At 39.4% G+C, this 8,219-nt stretch overlaps 1 long non-coding RNA gene across 1 annotated transcript; it reads right to left on the minus strand.

Annotated features, from left to right (window-relative positions):
* Positions 1-287: 287 nt before the first annotated feature.
* LOC118763696 lies at positions 288-7,311 on the minus strand. The gene is made up of 3 exons (XR_004999453.1): positions 7,302-7,311; positions 7,255-7,257; positions 288-423 (listed from the first exon to the last, which is right to left on the minus strand). It is a non-coding gene; the product is annotated as an uncharacterized LOC118763696 (long non-coding RNA).
* Positions 7,312-8,219: the final 908 nt, after the last annotated feature.

Raw genomic sequence — 8,219 nt, forward strand, 5'->3', positions numbered from 1 at the left:
GTGTATCTGCTTATATGCATTATCGGTATATGAGCATGTATATACATTTAATCCAGTCTTCCTTTCCAAAAGTAACAGGGGGTCTATATAGAGATGACACCTTTTTTTATGAACAGAAGTAGTAAAGTACAAATAGAAAGGCATAGGAGAAAATTCTTTGGATTTTTCTATTTTAATTAGGACTAAACATTACTATGGGAACGGATTATCATAGTGTAAACTATCTTGACACTGTCGGCTGATTTTATATGGCGACTGAAAGAAGGTAAAATTAACTACAACATAACTTGGTCCATAGTAAGGCATGCAAAGCCATACAATAACATTTCCAGGAGATGCAGATTCTGCTTTGAGGAATCTCTGTCTATTCTGTGGACTAATGAGAAGATGATTAATAGAATTTCTGAAAGACTTTCAAGATGCCTACACGCATATAAATATACTTCCGCACAATGCAGTGGGAATGAATTTGAGTATCTGTCAACATAATTTACGTTGAAGTATGAATGAAGTTTAGCTTTAAGCTCCCCATTCTTATAAGCGCCAAGTACGCTTCGTGATCATGAGTGCGCCACACCACACGTTTTTTCACGGATTCTTGTATGAGCGAGTGTACACGCCTCACGCGGCTTGGGTGAAGGTCTTTATACATCCATAACAGTTAACGGTTATTTTTAATACTTTTCTCACTGTATTGCGTGTTCGTTTCTTTTTTGCATCCGTGATTTATTTTTGATTTATGTAAATGAAGTTATTCCCGTTGTTTTGCTGCTTTTTTTTTCTACGAAATGAAAAGATACGTTGTGTAACTGCTAGTTTAACGAGTTGTGTTTATTTATCACCCGATGAGACGCATCCGTGAGGGATCGATGCGAGATGTGCCGAAACAATTGTCGTGATTAATAATAAAAAAAACCTCATGTATTCCATCTTGTGTCTTTCACTTACCACACACACACACAGATATATATACATACAGTATCAAACATCAGGGGAAATGGACGTGTGTGTGTATGTGAGAGAGAGAGAGAGAGAGAGAGAAGAGAGAGAGAGAAGGAAAGAGAGAGCGCGAGCGAAGGGGTGTGTTATCATGTACACGTACATCCATAAATAAATAGGCATACATCATTTTTGTATGTATGTGTGCTTGTGTGTGCGCGTGAGAGAGAGAGAGAGAGAGAGAGAGAGAGAGAGTGAGTGCCACTTAGACATCACTCTCTCTGTTATACACACACATACAAAAAATATATACGTAATCTGGATAAATAACTGCATATTTCTCAATAGTTCAGCGTAGGTATTCCCTTCTTCCCTGATCTTCAGCTTTATGTTAACATCCACTGTGCAGCTGATTCCCACAAATATCCACAGTTTCTCTTCTGTATCCCAAATCATTATATCAGGTGTGTTGTGTTTACATTTTATTGAGGCCTTCACTGGGATATTCTACCAGTGTGTATGTATGTATGTATGTATGTATGTATGTATGTATGTATGTATGTATGTATGTATGTATGTATGTATGTATGTATGTACGTACGTATGCATATATGCATGTACGTATGTATGTGCTACCTTTTAATCTCTCTAGGTCAATAAATAAAATACCAAGCCAGACTGACAGTTTGACAGAATTGGATGAAATGTGTTACCGTACTAATCCCCGCATTTTGATGTCAGTTGTCCCAAACAGTATTTGGCCTTGCCTTTCATTAAGATAATTTGAGTGGCATAATGAGGAAAAAACTTGCTCGTATGATGGCCTGTTTTGAAGGAAAATATCTGTGCAGGGCAGTATCTTTGAGACGAACTTTGCAAGTGTAGATCCCTGATATCACGAGCACAAGTGTGGCAATGGTCAACTGAAACCCAGGTATACCTGCATGGTCACACTCAGTATTTGAAGTGTCATTAGCATTCCTCGATATAGGAAGAGTATATAGTGAAAGTATATAGTGCCGCATAGAATATAAAAAGGTTTTCTGTCGCTGTACCTATAAGACCGAAGTTCCAGCCTAGTTTTTTTTTTTTTCGCACACATCGCTCTTCCATAAAGACGAATATAAACTATAAAATATAAGTGAGGTTTTAAGCAGAGAATTAACACTGCTGTATATTGTAATATTAAATCACAAGTCTTCAGCTAAATTGGCGATGGCGAAATAACAGCGTCTCTACGAAATCCGAACTTATTTAACTTGTTTCTTTCGAATACCCACTCTTCGATTATGTTAAGAAAAAATACAATGGACCGAATATTCTGTGATTTTATATCGATCGTTATTTTTCACCCGCCAGGCGATAACCCAGCTCGTCTGCAGTTTGTATACATCTCGATGATTTCTATGTTAATATAATTATTTCCTTCGATGTTGCTTTCGGCGAGAGCTTAATAATATCATAAAAAGTAAGAAACAATTTGTTTCCTCTATCGTAACATAATATTGCAAGTTTCTAACATTTTATTGTTACAAATATAAAAAAAGAAATGTGCGAGAAAAGTTACTTCTAAAACATTGATTCCCAACTGATCATATAATTTGAAGAAATTTCTTTCAATATCTCTTTTTCAGTATAATCTGGCTCTGATGTAAAGATCTTACAGGAAAACAATGAACCGTATCATAAAGATGTAAAACAATCAACAGTAAGTTTCGCTGAAACTGAAGCCAGATAACTCCCACACGCTTACAATCTACCAACAGTTGCAGATCTATGATAACTTTTTCGAAAAAAACAAAATGGGAAGTAAGTTGCATATATTTCATTGGTAACATGAACCCAGTGTGTGTTGAACTTTGGCAGTAACGATGTTAGCCAATAGTTGACCAATCATAAGAAATGTGGATCATTTACCTGCAAGTGTTTTGCTAAACATGAAAGAAGAGGCAGGTAACATATTCGGTACTCTTTTGCTGTACTTCTATTTGTTGGAGTACCCAATAATGATTATTTAAATATAAAATGCTTTTCCATAATTTCCCTGTATAGATGTAAAACATACGTTTGATCCCTTCCATAGGTAGCAGTTACAATATTGATTTCGTTTCATTAGATAAGTTAATCTTCGTTACAGATGAGTCATTGTGCAATACAGTAGTGATAATAATTTTTGTGAAAGGGGAAAGGAATTATAGAATGTTTTCGCTAATTGGGATTTTAGGTGTTTAATAATTAGGTGTTTAATATCTTGGGATGTCAAAGAGAAAATGGTGTATCACAAACTATGGATATTTGAATAAGACGCTCTACAGTGTTTGTGTAAGTATTTCACCCAACCAACTACTGTGTGTTGGTCAAGCAATTTAATCCCAATCACCAGTACTATGTTGACCAATGAACATCTCTTAACCAAGTGTAGAGTGACTCCCTCAATGCATCGATCTAACAATCTCTTCTAATTTAGTGTAGCGCGTTGGTCAGGGGATCAACTCTAATCAACTGCAATGGGTTCGTTAATGAAACTGTTTTAATCAAGTTTAATGTGATTAGTTTAATGTGTTGGTCATGTAATGTCTCCTAATTAACTGTAATCCCAACTACATGTAAAATGTTTGTTGAGTAATATGTGCTAATTCATTACAGTTTGTTGGACAGATAATCGAACCCAATCAAATTTAGCTTAGCTATAATGAGTTGGTCTGACAATGTCCTCGTTTCAACTGAAATTTTGCCTCGTTAAACCGATTGGTGCCAAAAATAAAACGAGAGCAAAATCATCTTCTAACTTGCAACCAGTATGGCTTTCGTGGCGAGAGCGACTGTCTAACACAGCTCCTCCACCACTTTGATGACATCTTAAATGAACTAAGTGAGAACTCCGACCCGGATGTCATATACCTTGGTTTCAGCAAGGCCTTTGACAGAGTCGACCACAATATACTGTTAAGGAAACTATCCAACGCTGGAGTCGGTGGAAAGCTACTTCAATGATTTGGGTATTTCCTAACAAACAGAACCCAGCATGTTGTGGTTGATGGTATCCCCTCAAAACCAGCAAAAGTCATCAGCGGAGTTCCGCAGGGTACTGTGCTGGGTGCACTTCTTTTTATTGTCTATATCAATGACATTGCAGATTCTATTGAACATAGCACCATTAAAATATTTGCAGATGACTCTAAGCTCCAGAAAGTCATTAAGGGAGCATATGATCTAACAATGCTTCAATCGGACCTATGCACAGTAACCCAGTGGGCACAAAAAATAATATGCAGTTGAACGAAGGAAAATTTGAGCTCATCCATTTTGGAAGAGAGGGCACACTCGAACAACCATATATACTATTGTCGGGAGACCTTCTTGAACCGTCAGATAACATTAGAGACTTAGGTGTAATTGTCGACATCAACCTTAGCTGGAATGTGCACATCAACAAAAAAGTCAGTGTTGCCCGCAGAATGTGTTCATGGATCCTCAGAACTTTCCAATCTAGGGATCATGAAATCATTACCCTTCTCTTCTCCACATTCGCTAGGCCCCACCTCGAATACTGTTGCCCATTGTGGTATCCCTATAAAAAAACAAGACATAATGAAGATAGAAGCACCACAAAGATCAATCACAAAAAAAATAAATAAATGGAATGATGGGACTTGATTATTGGGCTCGACTTAAACAGCTGAAGCTCTATTCTCTGCTAGGCCGCCGTGATAGATACATTATTTGTACCATGTGGAAAATATTCCACCAATATTATCCAAATGATATCAGTATTATGTTTACAATTCACCCAGAACTAGCCCCCCCCCAATGACTAGTGATTTGTACGGAGTGTTGGAGCTCCTGGAGAGCGTTGACTCGGAATATGAAAGCGAATCGCTAGAAAGTGTGGAAAATTATACTGCAGCGGTTGGTGAAAAGCAAAAAAGATACAACATCAGGCGAGAGGCCGTGGGAAAATTTCAATCAATTCTGTGGGGAGAGAGAGAGAGAGCAAACGTGAGATTAGCTATCCCCACCCCCTAGAAACCACAGAAGTAACAAGAAAAAGAACAATAATTTATGGAACACTATCTCTTAAAATAAAGAAAATAAAGATAGCGTCTACTGAAGAAATTGAAAAAAGCCCTAAAACTATATTGTACAAGGTGGTATTCATGAAAAGAGGAAAGAAATTCGGTACCGTGGAGGTAAAATATGACACCAGAGATGATTCCGCAATCACCCAGCAGACGAACGAGCTGCCTTTTACTTTCATACCTTGGCAAAAGAACCGCAAAAATCGCAATATAAGTTTATCCACCTGAAATTAGATCGGCCTGGCTTTTGGCACACACTTGATCCAATACCAAGGAGAAGGTGACACTACTGGAGTCCGAGGAGAAATAAATGCAGAACTGGTGTGGTGGGAGTCTTCGGGAGACAATTCAAGACATTCCAGAAGTGGAGGAAATTCCAGAATTTATAATTCTACAGGATGAGACAAACCTTAGAGTCTCGGTCCAGGGCAGCATCTTAAGATGTTTCGAGTGCGGACTGAAATGGCACAGGAGGAAAACATGCCCCACACCATTCAGCCTGAAATACAAAGAAAAAAAAACAGGATGAATTAAAGGTACAGCAAGAGAAGCCGAACGAGGACGCTGTAGGTGAGTAGGAAGAGAAGCAGTAAGAGGCGGAGAGGATAGTGGAGAAGGAGAATTGCGCGTCGGAGGGAGGTTGACCGTTCACATGTACTGAGGTAAGTGAGGAGGAATGGTCAGTTGCAGAGAGGAAGAGGAAAACAAAACGTTTTCGTTCTCTTCGTCCGACAAACACAAAAAGCTTAAAAATGGATGCAGAAGAACAGATACGAACACAGACAAAATACATTACAAACGCAGACAGCAAAAAGGAAAAGATGTCACAAAAAAGTGAATATACAACAATACAACACAAGTAACACACAACAAAAATAAGGAGACAAAAATAAAATAACTGTTTAAAATCTCTTTCTAAAAATGTTCAATGACCTTATCTGGTGTGTAGGGTTTCGAGTTGACGTCTTTCTACCGTTTCTTTTATCATTTCCATTCTTTTCATTTCATTTTCTTTTTCCCAACTTTTGCGGGTTTTTTCCCGTCCTTGTTTTTTTCCCCTCTATGTTAGGCCCTGTGTGGCCGATAAGGAAATTCAGTATCAGTAGTCTTCCTCTTTTTGATTGCTGTTGATCGGCTATTTTTGTGTGGACCACGTGTGTTCTGCCGTCTTGCGGTGGTATTGTCGACGTCCCCGCCTTGTTTGAAGGGGGAACGTTGTAGGTTTGTCCCTTCGTAATGGAATACGAAGGTTTGAGTTCCTCCTCTTCAGACTTTACGTTGTCTGAGGAGGAGGAGCTGGTTAAGAGTCTGAAGAGAATGGCCGAAACAATGGCAGTGAAGAATTATGCAAAAGCGGTGAAAGATAAAAATGAAGGCTTGTGTCTGAAGGAGTTGAGTAGATTCAAAGAAATACTTAGAAAAGGAGGGGAACGACGTAAAAGTGTGTCGCCCAAAGAATTTTTAAAAGCGAAAAAAGAAAAAAATAGCATTATACACAGGACAATTGAAGTCATGTCGACCCCACAAGTCGAAAAGGCATTAAAACCAATCTGGCAAGGGATTCCTTACCTTGCCAGAGGAAGAAAGTTTGGAACGCTGGAGGTGCAGTTCCGGGAGTTAGCTCTTGCTAGGCTTCAGTCGGCAACTTAAAAACAGATGAAGTGATGCTACTACCTATATACCTTCGGAGACGTGCTTCCACGTTTAGGGTAGAAGATATACTGCCAGAAATTGATATAGCCTGGCCAACAGCTGTCATACTACTGGGCACGGAAGAGAAGGTAGTGATCCTCCAGGCCACCAGAACGCCCTATAAGATCTGGTAAAGGCAGATCCAAGATATGATAGTCTAGGCGGCCCCGGAGACCTTGAGGACATGGTCAAGACAATCACTGCCGAAGAAGTGACACTCAGGATCAGAGTGGCAGGCAGGATCCTGCGATGCTACAAATGTGACCCTAAAGGCTACATTAGAGCAGACTGTCCTCCGCCACTCGTGAAGACTAAAGAGAAACCCGAGAGCTGGAAGGAAATCGCGACTTCACTGCCGATGAAAACCGGTACCAGCACCGAGGAAGAGGAGGTGAACGAGGAAAATAAAGGATAGGAAGCGGATGGTAAAAAAAGAAGAAAGAGAAGGAAAAAGCACACTTTGAAAATGATGACCCCCCATCCCACATTCACACGAATCGCAACCACACCTACCCTACCCTAACCTCCCCCTACAGACACCAACCCACTCCATGTCCCACAAAGACAAGCACAAGCACACAGGAGCCTCACCCCTGCCCTGTGAGGAAAAATATGTTATATTGTACAACGGACAAAATGAAAAACTTTATAATGAGATAGACTCGGGAGACAAAGCGATAAAAGTGAATACAACAGAAGTTGGGGGATTGCCTGGGCACATTCATTGTGCGGTGGCAGACCCAGAGTGTCTTTTGAGAGTGAAGGATTATGAGGAGAATTTTGAGTACTGGGGTCAAGAAAATTGACACCAGCATAATACCAAAACAGGTAGGCTATCTTGGACTGTTAAAGAAATTTAACATACACTTTTTTCGGAAAGATGTAAGTTAACTGTTGCAAATAATGTTTTAAACTGTTAAAAATAATATATTCGTTATTTACATTCGATGGATATTTGTCCTCATCTTGTTTGTTGTTAACACAACGTTTCGGCTGATATACCCTCCAGCCTTCTTCAGGGGTCTTGGGGAAATTTCGAACCTGGGTCCTCATTCCTAAGATATTTTTCGATGTTATTATTATTGTTGTTATTCAGGCCATTGCTTGGAGTAGACCTCGGAATCTTGGGATTAGTAGCCCGAGCTCTTAACCACTACGCCATATACCCGTGGGCAATTATGGAGTGAATTTTAGGGATTATAAATCTAATATTTTTCTATCCTTCCTTAATACCGGTTCCCATATGTTGCTCATATCTGCACTCAGTCTGCTTAGGAGGTTGTTGTGTCCTAGCATATGTGCCGCTTCTTTTAGTTTTCATATTTTCCAGTGGTGTTCTCTGTCTATTATTTCAACTTCATCCCACAAGGGATCATACATGATCAGCTATACCCGATTTTTCAATATCTCGTGTCACAGCTTTGCGATGTTCGTCTACGCTTATTTTGAGGGGGCGGCATGTTTCGCCTTTGTAAAAACCTACCACAGCTGCATGGGATGGAGTACACA

The sequence above is a fragment of the Octopus sinensis genome, linkage group LG6, assembly GCF_006345805.1.
Source record: "Octopus sinensis linkage group LG6, ASM634580v1, whole genome shotgun sequence".
NCBI classification, from domain to species: Eukaryota; Metazoa; Mollusca; class Cephalopoda; order Octopoda; family Octopodidae; genus Octopus; species Octopus sinensis.